General features: G+C 38.7%; 1 long non-coding RNA gene across 1 annotated transcript; it reads left to right on the plus strand.

Moving 5' to 3' along the window:
• The first annotated feature begins 4,273 nt into the window (after positions 1–4,273).
• On the plus strand, positions 4,274–16,066 carry LOC118481969. The gene is made up of 3 exons (XR_004866470.1): positions 4,274–4,467; positions 4,551–4,686; positions 15,976–16,066. It is a non-coding gene; the product is annotated as an uncharacterized LOC118481969 (long non-coding RNA).
• The last annotated feature ends 334 nt before the right edge of the window (positions 16,067–16,400 follow it).

The following is a 16,400-nucleotide window of genomic DNA, read 5'->3' on the forward strand; positions in this document are numbered from 1 at the left end:
TCGAACACCCATAGACGTCAAACCAGTAGGTTATAAATGGGTGTCTTTAAATAAAAGGAAACGTAAATAATGAGTTTTTGCGATGTAAGGCACGCATTTTAACATAAAGATTTTTCCCAAATCCCAGCAGTTGATTATGAGGAAACGTATACCCCTGTAGTGGATGCGATAATCTTTAGATGTTTAAGCGGCCTCGCAATCTCAAAATGACTTCAGATAAAACAACTTATGGATGTCATCACCGTATACATGTACGAGACAATTGCAAATGGCATCTGTATGAAAACCCCTGAAGGATTAAAATGCTCAAAGCATTATGAAACAATAACCCCATATGTGTTATATATATGAATCTTAAAGGAAACTACTCGTATGTGGTACATTCGACTATACTTTGAAAAGAGAGGTATAATGTTGATAAAATGAGCTAGATCTATTTAACAAGATTTCACTCTTACAGTGATAATGCAAACATTATCGAGAGAGAACTCTCAAACTAAAGAGGAAAATTTTGAATGACCTTTACAGAAAGTGTAGTTATTCTCGACCTGTAGTTCGAGTATATATGTACTATTTTTGCTCATCAATCTGACTACATCTAGAAGATGTTATACAGAAAAAGCTCATTCGTTGAATACATGAACAATTGTCTGATCGCTTGACATAGAAAAAAAAAATATTCTTATCAACCCCAAGAAAGGGATGTTGAACTACTTAGTCAAGAAGTACCATACTTAATTGCGATCAGAGCATTGACGTATCTTGCAAACAAGACGACATCTAATATTACGTTCTTGCTAGATGTATTGGTAAGATTACAGTTCTAATCTCAAATGTTGTACTCTTTTTCCCTTCACTAAGTTTTTCCCATTGGGTTTTCTTGGTAAGGTTTTTAACGAGACAACATAACTGATCCAGTAGTATCAGTTTATCTTATAGGTCCCGAAGTACTAATTTAACATCATCATAAATCATGTTGTTAATTATGTATAATGCGTAGTGCACTCTTTTTCCCTTAGCTATGGTTTTGTCCCATTGGGTTTTCCTGGCATGGTTTTTAACGAGGCAGAATTATAAAGTGTATTAAATAATTATTTGACATATTTACAAACTCGAGACACGGGATAGTTCCACAAGAACAATATGGCGTCCTGGGTTATGATTGATATATATTAGACTCGCATAGAGTTCGATCTCAATCCAGATACAAGTTATGAAGGTCGAAGATTTCAGCATATTTAAGAAGTATGTAGATTAGAGTTGATCAAGAGAAGCTCAAGCTATACTATATGAAGACAATGTAGACAACAACACTCAAATCAAAGAAGACTACACCAAATATCAAGTCAAGCAATTGTCACAGAAGATTGGATTCAACATCATCAAGATGTATAAGTAAAATTGAGGGGGAGTAATGTACCCATAATATACACAATGTATGTACTCTTTTTCCTTGACTAAGTTTTGTCCCACTGGGTTTTTCTTAGTAAGGTTTTAATGAGGCAACATAACTGGTCCTGCAGTATCAGTTAACATCGGTCCTGAAGAATCGTGTAAACATTATATAGTAGTATAATGTTAACAGTGTATGTGTATTTCTAAATGTCTGAGGGGGAGTGTTATGAATGCAGACATTCAAGCCCATTGGCCAAGCCTGACCTAATGTTAATGGGCCTTAGGGTTGTTGCTATATTGCTCTATATATATGATATATGTACATGAAATACGTATGCATGAAATCTTTTCTTATGTTTTTGCTCTCTTGTTTATAATAGCATTAATGTTTTATACTTTTAAATGAGAGTCTTTTTAATTTAACTTATTTCTCTCTTTTTCTCTTGGCCCACTTCATTATCTTTTTAAATAATATACTAAACCTTCACTATACTATAACTACTAATGCAAATAAACTTTATTCTACAAAATTTAATCAAAACATATTTATATTCCAAATAAAACATTTTTGTTAAAACAAAACAAACTAACTAGTTTTTTGTTTATCATAATGCCGAATATATGATAATTTGATATAAAAATGTGTTCATCATTTTTCTTACAAGATACTCCACTGCATAGGGCGGGTGTCTCCCCTAGTTTAACACATTTATGAAGCTTTAATATCACTTGGCTGTAAATGTCATTGTTATTAATTAATTGTTACGAAATAAATATTTCTGCATAAATACAAAACCTTCCTATTTAACATTGTGTGTTCACTGTTCACTTTTGTGGGAAAACATATTATGTAATTTGGAAGCCACATCAATTTAATCTTAAAACATATTTATATAAGTATTTCAAGCACTTGAATACGAATGCCAATATTTATCCAGGAAGTAATAAATAAATTAAAATAGCATAGCCTTCGCAAATGAATATGGATGTTAGGCCACCTATGTGTTCTCGTCCCTGTAAGCTCACCCTCTATAGCAACCCCATTTCTTAGGCGTCATAGGAGAGAGGGGGGGAGGGGGTGTCATGGATCAATTTGTTGTCTGCTTCGCGAGTGTTAATGGCTTTTTTTTGGGCCCTTTCAAAAAACAACCGTTGGAAAATGGTAATAATTAAAAAATCTTTTTAAATTTTACTTTACACATTATATATATCCCACTTTTTTTTTATAAAACCACACCATTCTACACAATATTTTCTCTTCTACTTTTATACAAGAGTAAACTGCCATTTTGGTCCCTGTGGTTTAGTCACTTTTGCCACTTTAGTCCAAAACTTAAACCTTTTGCATGTGGGTCCCTGTGGTTTCAGTTTTATTGCCATTTTGGTCCAAAAATGAAATCAGGTCATGTTTGTCTTAAAAAATCCTGCTATTTTGTCCTTTTCCTCATGGGCAAAATGGTCATTTCTTTTTTATAAATAAATACCAGATTTTATAAGACAAATATGACCTGATTTGCCCCTGAGGAAAATGACAAAATTGCAGGATTTTATAAGAAAAATATGACCTGATTTTATTTTTGGACCAAAATGGCAATAAAACTGAAACCACAGGGACCCAAATGCAAAAGGTTTGAGTTTTGGACTAAAGTGGCAAAAGTCACCAAACCTCAGGGACCAAAATGGCAGTTTACTCTTTATACAATCTCACTCCATGTTTCTCAACAACAACTAAAACATGTGGGACCTTGAGAAAGACTTTTCTCACGTACCGGAGGAGGATCGAACCATTTTAGAAGCTAGTAAGACAAAACCCGAGCAAAATATATGTAGTTTTTTAGTAGGTTTTATTTTTAAGTAAGTTGGTTGCTTTTTTTTTAATTAAGCATGTAGTTGTTTTTTTTAAGTAAGTATGTAGTTTTTTTAGGTAACATTTTAAGTAGGTTGTAATTTTTTATTAATTTTATTGGAATTATGTTTTTTATATTTTTAATATTGTTTTAATTAAAAAAGGTATATAAACTAATATTAGAGGCTGTGCTTCGTGGCGGAGTTATAGTAGGGTGCTGGCAGGGATGTATTTGTTACATGATATACTGATGGTTTATTATAGACCACGCACGCTTTAATCTAAACGGTAAAAATAAGCCATAAACATGGTTACGTAAACATGTCTAGAGTTAAAAGTTAGCTTTAGCTATAACAAAATAAAAAAAATAATTAAATTTTTTACATGGTATATTAAAGGGTTAATTTAGATCATATATGTTTTAATCTAAATGATGGCAAAAATAAGCAAGCAACACAGTTAAATAAAAATGTCTAGAGTTAAAAGTTGGCTTTAATTGTAATGAGTTAAATAAATAATAAACAAAATAAAAAAATAATTAAACTTATAAAAAAGATAAAAGAACAAATATTTGTAAAAAGAAGAAAAAAAGTCAACTTTATCAAACTTTAAGGGCCGTATGTTAACTCTATTAAAGTTCGGGAGTCGAATCGTAAATCATTTATAGAAAAATAATTATTATCAAAATCCGGTATAATAAATTCATTAAATTTGGAGGCATAAACGTATATCGTTTATAAAAAAAAAGTTATTACAATTTAGGGGTCGTAAGATTACTCTATTAAAATTCAAAACTAAAAACCTAAATTAATTGAAAAATCAATAATATTGTATACCTAGAAACTAATGTCACGTATAGATACATCAACAAAGAATTATTGCTATTAACATATTATATAGAATTAAAAAGAATAAAATTAAAAAAAAAACAAATAATTAGGTAATCTTGTTCATGTAAGATATATTTATATGGTTATGGCACTTGGTATTAGTTTCCATTATTTATTTATTAAAGATATTAAAATTAAATGAGGACATGTTTTGTGTTTAGTTTACTTGTTTGTATTTATGTTTTTTGTTGATATGTTAGGGGCGGATTGTTTCAAGGTGGTAGACAACAAATAATTTCCTGATCCAACCCTTGTTTCTCTAGTTTTGATTTGTTTTAGGCGACTTGGGGATGGTAATTAACCAGAGTGTAAAGTTGGAGACGACTATGGCAGTTTGTGAGTTCTTCTTTTCCCATCATTAAGCTTGATAATCGAACAAGGAGTTTAATGGTTGTTGTAATTTTATGGCTAACTTGCAGAATGTAGATGTGAGGAGATGGGATTTGCAGAGGAAGGGTTGAAGAAATGAATGTATTTGAAGACTAGGTTAACAAGAAGATCTTAGTTTTTGTTGTGACTTTCAGACCACTTTGTGCATATGCTTAGTTACATCAGGTAAGAGTCTTTTTTACCACACTTTAAGATTTTTTATGTTCAGATTGTGTGAATGAGCTGGAATTGTGCATTAGGTAGACCATGTCATGACTTATTATTGTGTAGCTTCTGACCTAACCATCCACGCCTAAATGCCAGATTATACGATAGACCTTATACTATTTATTACATTGATATGCTTGACTTAATTGTTAAAATTTATGGAGTATACTTCCGTTTTGCTTTATTTGGTTTGGTCGTTTTAATAGTTTTGTCCCAATCCTTTAAAAATAGTCATTTTACTCCAATAGTTTACCATGGTTTTTCTATTTTGCTTCCCGACTCTTAACTCAGTTTAATCATTCAACTAAAGGTAGGGGTATTTCAGTAATTTTATATATAAGTAATTAGTTATATATTATTAATTCTTCCCTTCTCCCGTTAACTCTTCTCTTTCTCTTAAATTAAGAGTTAATTTATGTGGGACCCACCACCTATCCATCCATTTCATCTTCCCCATTCTTCACCACCACCATCTCCACCTTTCACCACCACCACAACCATCCACCTAAAACCACCATCACCACCCCCCTAAATGGCAAAACTTGTACTTGCTGCTGCACTCACCATGGCGGACTTCCTAGCATATGTTTTCCAGACGGCCTATGGCAGATGCACCTCATCTCTTTCGATTACAAGCTCAAGATGGCAGTGGAGAACCCGAAACAACAACACCACCTTAGGTTGTGCTGCAACCAACTCTAAGGAGTGAAAGATCATCAGTGTGAGTGTGAGGCGATTGAATAAGTGGTGCAACAAGCTCAAATGCAACTGCAGCGGCAGCAAGGTGGACAACAGAAGAAGGAACAGATAAAGTACCGCCAGAGGAGTGGAGCCGGAGCCGGAGCTGACGGCGGTTGCTCTGCCGGAGACTTCCTCGGTTCATAGCCATTGACCTCCCAGTTCCAGCTGTTGTTCGATATTGATTCATTGTTCTTGCTACCGTGCCCTAATTCGTGAAATTAGAGGAAACAAATGTAGATTTCCAGGTGGTGGCAGCGGGGTGGAGGTGTTACGGTGGTGAGTTTTCCGGTGTGTCAGGGTGAGGTGGTGGCAGCGTGGTGGAGTTGTTATGGTGGGGAATTTTTCTTGCAATGGTGGGATAGATCTTTTATGCTGGTGGGTGCTATTATGGTGGTGGAAGTTGATTGTTGTTCAAGAATACAGACAAAAGATGTAGAAGAGTTTTGGGGAGAAGGGGAGAACAAGACAAAAGATGGGGGAAGAATATAACAACTCTCCCAAAACCCTTAAAACACCCTAAACGTCCAAATATACACCTCGTATGTGAGAAACGGACCCGAATAACCTTTATATTAATAAAAAACAAATAAAACAAATAATTATAGTGCTTCGCGGCCCGCGACAGAGGAAGCTTAGGTCGGTCGCGGGGCGCGAGGGAGTGACACAAGGCGACTCCTCAGTACGCCACGTGTCCCCCCTTCGTGTCGAGTCTACCCGGTGAGTCGCCAAGCCTAGGCCATAGCCTAGGGTCCTCGCGGCCCGCTAGGGACTAAGCCCGAGGGCGTCGCGGGGCGCGACAGACTTCGAAAACATGTATAAATAGGGCAGGGGTGGCACAGTTCACAGTCGCTCATTTCTTTTTCTCTCTCGACCCATATAGTGCTATAATACTCGGGTATAATACCCCCTAAAAAGCGAAGCTCTGCCTCGTTGTAAGTATTATAACCCCCCAGTTACGTATTAGTTACTCTGCCCGATTGATCTAGAGCTCCGTAAAGCATGTCATGGCTCTGCCTGACTCAGTCGTTTGAGTTCTGTTCGGGGGTATAGCTAATGTAAATTGGGTTATTGTACTAACACGTGTGCATTGTTTATTTTAATAGATTATAACCAGGAAATCACCAGAAAGCAGTAGTATTATCTAAAATAGCAAAATGAGTACATCTTATTTTTGTAAACTGTTTTTACAAAACCTCAATTATTTTAAATTATAAAAAAACAGTGATTGAGTCTATGTATTCTACAATTACTGTCGGTATGTTGGGGTTTTGTATACATTACTTGTTACTACACTGTGAGTAGTAGCATGACCACAAGTCAGGATTGACAGTACCGTGGGTGGTAATTGGGTAGATAAAAACATTGTAATCGCTCTCAATACGGTAAAGATATAAAATTTTGTTTTGATTAAACTGGGATGCACTCGCCAGTATTTCTTGCTGATAAAACTTTTTAAAACACGTTTCAGGTAACAAAATGTGAAAACCAAATAGAAGCCAGCTGGAGAGCACTGAAGGCTTGGAAAAGTGGCTATAAAAGTTACCTAAACAAGAAAGAAGTTTTATTTCAATAAATTAGGGTTTATCCCTATAAACATATTATAATGGAAACTTGGGTTTTTCCCATGTATTTGTTATTTATAAAAGTGTGGTGTTTTACTCTGATAAACTATTTCCTAACTACGGTCCTGATGTAAATTTCCGCTGCCAAATTAATAAACACCGATACCACTATACTGTCCTCGCGGTCGCCCGCTCCAGGGGTAGGGGTCGGGGGTTGCGACAGAGAGTGGTATCAGAGCTACAGCCACTGATTTAAGCCACAGAAGTGTTCTGCTGACACCAAAATTTTATCATTCATGTTAGGAAATAATTTATGTGATTACGTGTATATTTGTATATTATTGTTTTGTGTTATTTGACAATCTGTTAGTTTACAATATGAGTGAGCAAGGTACGTCTGACGCCTATCGTCACCTAGCTAGTTCTCCCAAAAGTGAAGGAACTTCATCATAGCCTACTCCTTCGGGGTATTCTGCTGACACTAAAGAAGGAATCTTCATCTTTAAGGTGCAACTCGAGGAACCATTCCCTTCGAAAAAGCGAGGATGGTTTAGTAAGGGAGCACATGAGAGGAGAAAGCAAATGAGAAAGTTACAGCAACAGAGAGCGTTAGCAGCAACCAATAGGGAAGTAAATGCCCAAACACAAGAAGCAGTTAATAGGCAGTTGGCAAACTTTCATATACTAGCCACCACGGCAGCAGATCTAAACCTAGATCAGATAATTGCACCACAACCACTGCCACTATTCCCAACCCAACCAATGGAGATAGAACTTACCCAAGGAAACCAATTACCCAAACCAGCATTTGACCCTAACGAGATACCTAGAATCCAACACCTAATCCTTTAGCATATGATCCATGGGAAGATGATCATAGGGGATATTAGGAACTTTATCCACAGGGAGACCCGATGCAAGATCCCATAGCACAGTATACCAACCTTAATCCCTAAGATCCGTTTTGGAATAACGACCCGTATTTTCAGAGTGTGTTAGGCGACCCGTACCCATATGGAGAACCTATACCTCAGTACCCTGACCCAGTACCCGCACCACTGCCGTCCATGAGCGAGGAGAACGTGCAGGAACTCCGCACATTTGGTGAGGAATTAGTAGAGGAAGGAGAGAGGATAAAACAGATAGGAGAGAAGCTCGTGTGGAAATACGACAAGCGAGAAATGCAATTCTGGAGAAATGACCCCTAATATATATATCGTACATTACGGCTTAACGTACTTCACGTACGACAATGTGCGTGATTTGTTCTATAACATGCGTTGTCACACCCCCAAAATCCACACGCGGAGTACCACCGCTTGGAGGCGTGACATAACCAGGATCAAGCTACCAATCATATTGAACATGTGATTAATAAGTAAAAGTAAATGCCATTCCACCACCAATATGAAAGGTGTTCAAAATATAAGTATGTTATCTCTGTTTAGCGGAAGCGTATAAATAAAACCCAGCATAAATAAGTATGAAATGTCATAAGTGTTTAACGAAACAATCATGATCCAAGCCCACAACGACCAGCTCCTCCCTGTGCAAGCTCCATGTACCTAACGACCTGCAAGGCATGTAACAGAGGATCAACAACTAGTTGAGCGAGTTCACAGAAAGTAAATGCGTAATAGTAAGTTCGTTTGTAACATGTGGCTCTACTGGGCCGATAGTACGTTCTATTGGTGGGGGCTTCCCATGTTGTATATCCACTAGACTATTCGTAACCATAAGTGTTCTTCACAACCGAGAACAATAGTACGTACAAGCTTTACGTAGGTTTTATGTAAGTGTCCTTTTGTACCCGAGGACAGTGGTACGCGTGGGGTTTACATAGGTTTTACGTAAGTGTCCTTCCTGACTCCGGAAGACAGTAGCATGTTATTGCTTACGTAGGTTTTACGTAAGTGTCCTTCCTGACTCCGGAAGACAGTAGCATATTCCTGTTTACGTAAGTTTTACGTAAGTGTCCTGCTGAACCCGAGGACCATGGTAGATAGTCTAGTAATCATGTAAGTACGCGTAATTGTTCAATTCCATCATTCAACCCATTCCCTATCCCCGGGAATCCCATGCCTTAGTAAGAGTGTGAACTCACCTTGGTTTGCTCGGTATGTTATTGCTTCTAGAGTTAATTAATGTTTAAGTCCGTTACACACGACCTAGGGTACATTGCACATAAATTCGAGATAAGTGTTTACATTCAATCAGGGTTTATAAGTCCTTGATGTCTAAACAGTTGTGATTCGTGTGATATTCGTGTACAGAATAATGTGACACAGATTGTTCATATCTACAGTATCACACAGTCATACACAGTAGCATACAGTAGCATGTTGTAATGTACAGAACATACAGTAGGCTCTATACACTGGTGTTTACAAATAACTCGTTTCGTACATTACTTTGTAAGGTTCTGATTATACATAGCATATGTAATTCTGACCACCACCAAAGCATAACGCTCAGACAAGGCATCAAGATGAAAGTTCAGACACTATATCACAAGTAAGAAGGTCGGGCCATGCCTATCTAAGAAACTCGGACCATGCTTCACTATTAAAAGGTCGGACATCAATAAACAATAAAAGTCGGATATCAACAAGCCATAAAAGTCGGACTTCTTGTGATATATACATAAAAGTCGGACCTTGGTGTCCTTAGTAAAAATTCGGACCCCCTTGTCCATATAAAAGAAGTTCGGACCACCCCCTAACCATACATGAAATTCGGACTCATGCTTCATCATAAATAAAGTTCAGACCTTGTTTGTTATATAAAAGCCCGGACCTTGTTTAATGTATAAAAGTTCGGACAACCATTCACTATCACAAAAAGTCGGATCCTTTCATAGAAGTCGGATCTCTCTTATACAAAAGCTCGGACAAGACCTATTTCATAGAAGTCGGACTCATATGCATATGTTACAAACTCGGACATGATATATTATATCATAAAGGTCGGACTTCATACATTAACCAAAACTCGGACATTCATGTGTGTTAAAGAATTTGGACCTTTATCAATTAAACAGGAAACTCAGACAAGCATAATGAAACTCAGACTACAAGTAAAATCAATCATCGAGCAGAACATCAACCACAAGAACATCAGTTACGTTCATACATTCATACGATCAGGAAAACCCTAATTCACACATTTTGCAGAGCAGAAATCAATTATCAGTCAATCATTCTAACATGTCTTGTATCTTAACATCAGGCAAATGATTATACACTAATCAACATCATTATCACAATAATCAGAATCCAAAACAACAATCACAGAACATCATATGAAGAACTAGGGTTTATAAGGATTACAAGAATCAAGAATTGATAACAATCAAATAATTAACAAACAATTACCTTGTATTGATTCTAGAGAAAGTGTGGAATCAAGGGTGATTAAGAACTTGTGCCAATGATGATGATGATGATGATGATGAGTGCCAGAGAAGATCAGAGAAGTGGAAGTACGTGTTTTGGTTTTTGTTTAGTGATTAGCGAATGATTAGGGTTTAGAATGATTAGAGTTTCACTAATTACTCCATATATCCCTAAGTATCATATTTTACAATAGTACACCATCTCAAACAATTTCACAGTTTCACCACCAAGTTCATACATTTGACAAATCTTTCATAAGTTACACATAATCATGCTCAAATACAATATACTCAACTGAATCCAAATGTTACAGTTTCACAGCAACTAATTGTGCAAATAAACCACTAAACAAACAATGAACGTGCAATAAATGCGAAAATAGAATCTTGGAAACTCGAGTTGTCACATTATCCCCAACTTGAAAGAAATTTCGTCCCGAAATTTAGCATGCGGTTACTGAGGAAGCTAGGTAAGTTGTATCGCTTACTGATTTTCCTGGGGTGTCACATCATCCCCCCGTTGATTTGGAATTTCGTCCCGAAATTCTGCAGTAGTAGCTTCAGCCTCAGTAGTGGTTGCATGGTTTTCGAATAACTGGGGGTACTTGAGTTCCATTTGGTCTTCTCGTTCCCAGGTATACTCTGGGCCACGACGGGAGTTCCAACGAACTTGTACAAGAGGTATTCTAGTGTTCTTGAGGACCTTGACATCCCGGTCCGTGATTTCAACTGGTTCCTCGACGAACTGCAACCGCTCGTCGATAGTGAGTTCCATAAAAGGAACTATAAGGGTCTCATTTGACAGGCACTTCTTCAGATTCGACACGTGGAATATGTTGTGAACTGCACCGAGTTCAGCTGGTAGGTTTAGTCTGTAGGCTACCTTGCCTATTCTTTCAGTGATTTCGAACTGTCCAACGTACCGTGGATTGAGCTTGCCTCGTTTACCAAATCGAACCACACCCTTCCAGGGTGAGACTTTGAGTAGCACCCGATCCCCAACTTGGAACTCGAGCGGTTTTCTGCGTTTATCAGCGTAGCTTTTCTGGCGATCACGAGCTGCCGCCATGCGTTGTCGTATCTGCGCAATTCGTTCAGTAGCGTCAACTACCATTTCTGGCCCTGTGATTTGACTATCCCCCACCTCTGCCCAACAGAGAGGTGACCGGCATTTACGTCCGTACAATGCCTCGAATGGAGCGGCTTGTATGCTGGTGTGGTAACTGTTATTGTATGAAAACTCCACTAATGGGAGATGTTTTTCCCAGCTATTGCCGAAGTCGATAACACACGCCCGAAGCATGTCTTCTAGGGTTTGAATAGTGCGCTCAGACTGCCCATCCGTCTGAGGGTGGTAAGCTGTGCTCATGTCTAATTGAGAGCCAAAAGATTTGTGCATTGCTTGCCATAGTTCTGAAGTGAATCATGCATCCCGATCCGAAATAATAGAGGTTGGCACTCCGTGCCTCGAAACAACTTCTTTCAAGTAGATGTCTGCTAACGTAGAGAACTTATCCGTTTCTTTGATAGCCAAGAAATGAGCAGACTTTGTGAGTCGATCAACGATCACCCAAATGGTATCATTCCCGCGCTGGGATCTAGGCAGGCCAGTAACAAAATCCATGGAAATTTCTTCCCGTTTCCACTGTGGTATCCTGGGTTGCTGAAGTAGGCCTGAGGGTTTCTGGTACTCTGTCTTGACTCTCGCACAAGTCAAACATTTGCCGACGTAGGTTGCAATGTGGGCCTTCATGCTAGGCCACCAGTATGTAGTTCTGATGTCGTGATACATTTTATCCGAACCTGGATGTACCGAGTAGCGAGACTTATGAGCTTCATCCATCACAAGTTCTCGTAAACCGCCGTATAGTGGTACCCAAATACGCCCTGTTACATAGTAGGCGCCGTCTTCCCTTTGTTCTAATCGTTCCTTGAGCCGCGTAAGGCTTCAGCCCTGACGTTTTCTGGTTTCAATGCTTCCACCTGAGCATCTCGTATTTGTGCCGGAAGATCAGACTGAATAGTGAGCTGCAAAGCTCGTACACGCCTAGGTAAAGTATCTTTTCGACTGAGAGCGTCAGCCACAACATTGGCTTTGCCTGGATGGTACTTGATGGCGCATTCATAATCATTAAGTAACTCGACCCATCGTCATTGACGCATATTCAATTCCTTCTGCTTGAAGATATGCTCGAGACTCCTGTGATCGGTGTAGATAGTGCACTTGGTACCGTACAGGTAGTGTCGCCATATCTTGAGCGCGAAAACAACAGCTCCCAGCTCTAAATCGTGCGTCGTGTAATTCCGTTCATGAACTTTGAGTTGCCGCGAAGCGTAGGCAATAACTTTATCACGCTGCATCAATACACAACCAAGCCCCTGTATCGATACATCACAATAGACCACAAAATCATCCGTGCCCTCTGGCAATGAGAGAATAGGTGCGCTGCATAGTCTATCCTTCAGATACTGAAAAGCCGTTTCTTGTGTATTACCCCAACGATAGGTAACACCTTTCTGTGTCAACATTGTAAGCGGCTGGGCGATCTTTGAGAAGTCTTTGATGAATCGTCTGTAGTACCCCGCCAAATAGAATTGGCGTATTTTCGTTGGTGTACGCGGTGCAGGCCAGTTCCTGATCGAATCTACCTTGGATGGATCAACATGAATCCCATCCCTGTTCACCACATGGCCTAAGAAGTGGACTTCACGAAGCCAGAAGTCGCATTTTGAAAACTTGGCGTACAGTTGTTCCTTTCGAAGTAGTTCCAAGATAAGGCGTAAGTGCTGCTCGTGTTCCTCCTGATTCTTGGAGTAAATCAGAATGTCGTCGATGAAAACGATGACGAACTTGTCAAGATAGGGTTTGCACACCCTGTTCATAAGATCCATGAAAACTGCAGGCGCGTTCGTAAGCCCAAATGGCATGACTAGAAACTCGTAGTGACCGTAGCGAGTTCTGAATGCTGTCTTGGAGACGTCCTCATCCCGGACTCTCAGTTGATGATAACCTGACCTCAGATCAATCTTGGAGTAGTAGCTCGACCCTTGCAACTGGTCGAATAAGTCGTCAATGCGTGGAAGAGGATAACGATTCTTCACTGTGACCTTGTTCAGTTCGCGGTAATCAATGCACATCCTGAAAGTGCCATCCTTCTTTTTCACGAATAGCACTGGAGCTCCCCAAGGCCAAGAGCTTGGACGAATGAAGCCCTTATCCAAGAGCTCTTGTAGTTGCTTAGACAATTCTTCCAGTTCCGATGGAGCCAAACGATACGGTGCGCGAGCTATAGGTGCTGCTCCTGGAGCTAGCTCGACTTGAAACTCGACCTGGCGATGAGGCGGTAGACCAGGTAAATCTTCAGGAAACACTTGAGGAAATTCGCGTACAACTGGAATATCCTCTATCCTTTTCTCCTTTGTCGATGCATCAGTAACTAGTGCCAAAATAGCAGTGTGACCCTTTCGTAAACATTTCTGAGCCTTCAGGAAAGAGATGATGCCAACCACAGCACCACTCTTGTCGCCTTGAACTTCGAGAGGTTCTTTACCCGAACGAGGAATACGAATGATCTTCTCCTTACATAAGATCTCTGCTTGCTGCTTGGACAACCAATCCATGCCGACGACGATGTCAAAACTACCCAGAACTATAGGAATGAGGTCGATGGAGAAAGTCTGACCAGCGAGGATAAGATTACAACCCTGAACTATGTGTGTTGCTTCTAGACTTTTACCATTAGCTAACTCTACGACATGTTTGGTGTTTAGGGGAGTTGGTGCACGTTTTAACATTTGGCTAACTTTCAATGACATGTAACTTGTATCCGCACCCGAATCAAACAATACAGTAACATAAAAGTCATCAAGAAGTGTAACGCCCGACTATTTTGTACTTTCCATTGATAGGAAGTTTTGTTCGTAATTCTATTTTTGGAAACCTTGTATTCTTGTAATCATTTCCTTTCTTTGTAATCTTTATTAAATCGGGACTTGGATCATTAATGAAACTGGTATTTTATTACATATATGTTGTATGCACTCTAATTATGCTCGTATGTTCAACTTCGCGCGTCAATCGATGTTAATCATTATACTTGGAATCTATGTGTGAAACTTGTGATCAAACTAAACTTATGCTCCGAACGTGTTTTGAACAAGAACGACACTTGAATTGATACTTATACGCTCGATTATACTTGGTTTATACTCCTCATGCATAATCATATCTTAATCTATTCCATTGTGGCAAATGTGGTCCCTAAAACACTTTAAAACATCAACCATACAACTCTAGGGGCCAAAATTGTAATAAAATGAAACTTATCCAGAACCACAAGTGGCTCGCGGCCCGCGTGGACTTAGCCTGAAACCTCAGGCGGGACGCGTGAGGTCCCTGGTCGGCAGAAGCTCCAACAGTCGCGACCAGCTCCATTGTTTGAGCGGGATTTCAAGTTTAAACCGAGTTTTGGCTCTAGTAAACATCTCTAATCAACCCTAATCACCTCCCTATAAGTACCCAAGCTTCCCCAAGCACTTGGACACTTTCACCACTCTCAAATTCCACCAAAACACTCCCAAATTCAAGCAAGAACTTGCATTTTCGGACAGATTCATACCTCTACACTAAACTTGGTATAACTTGCTCATTTCTTGATGAAAACACTTGATTCTTCTTCCTATTTACTTGGTTAATCATGGAGTTTGATTCCTTGACTTCTCCTTGGAGAAATCAGACCTGGAATTGCTCCGAAATTGACCAAAAACTTTCTGTTTTGTTACATCTTATGCAAACTTCATCCAACTTGTGTTTAACACAACTCAAACCAATGTCCTAATGCTTACAACCTCTCTTATGGTTGGTTAAGCTTAAAAACATGGTTGATACATCTAATTCAGAGGTTAAAACCTCATAAACTTTCTGTTTTAGTTAGGGATTTACCCACAAGTAGTGTTCAAGTATGAAGCTTGATGAATGTGTGATGGTTAGACAAGCTTGGGCTATCCTTCATAAGAATCCACTCATTACTTGAAGTTTTCTATAGATTAGTTGTTGTTATTTCCTTAATACTTGTATGTTCATGACCCTCCTTGTTGTTTATAACAACAAGTGTAGTGGTGAACAATAGAGGTGCCTAAATGGGAGCTTGTTCTTCCTACCTCATGTATGTACTCTATGACACAAAGAGGTGCCTAAATGGAGACATCGATCTCCCACCTCATGATTGAATCATAAGACTTGTAACCAATATAATATCTAAGTTATTCTATATACATACATATATACCTAAGTAACTAAACTTGATGGTAACTTAATAGTTACTTGTCAAGAATATGTTACATCATCTATAACCATGCTCTTGTTACGACTCTAATGGACATTTGAATCCATGAAATCATACCAACTCTCTTGAGTTCTAATAGTGTCAAGAACAAGGGTTATGTGTACAAGGTGATTATTTTTACGTATGTTATTTCTATACATTTTAAACTCCGAATCTATAATCTTCCGTAAACGCCAAACTCACACACCTTGTTTGCCTCGTGTAGAAGGACAAGGTGCTCCAAACTAATCCATCCACCAACTCACTCTCGGGAATTCAAGTAGGAAAAGCTTGCAACCACGGTGAGTATACTCGTATTCCCCCTTTTACTTTTATCACTTTTGGGGTGTAACATGTTTATCTATCAACAAACTTAGACATGAACATTTTGCTTAAACACATGAACATTCCTATAACATGCTTGTATACGTGATGGCTTGATACTTTAAACTTGGGTGAAACTTATGTGTTGAATTTATCATTAACTTCGTACGAGCCAAACCGTGACATATGTAGCGCTATAGGATTAACGACCCGCCCTTTATCATCGGTAATGTCATGAGCATATTGCGTTTCCTTGGTTTGATATGTTAGACACATGCCATATTTAAATGTTTATCTTGAATCACATGCTTGCTATGAGGAATTGTT

The sequence above is a fragment of the Helianthus annuus genome, chromosome 9 (genome assembly GCF_002127325.2).
Source record: "Helianthus annuus cultivar XRQ/B chromosome 9, HanXRQr2.0-SUNRISE, whole genome shotgun sequence".
Classification (NCBI taxonomy): Eukaryota; Viridiplantae; Streptophyta; class Magnoliopsida; order Asterales; family Asteraceae; genus Helianthus; species Helianthus annuus.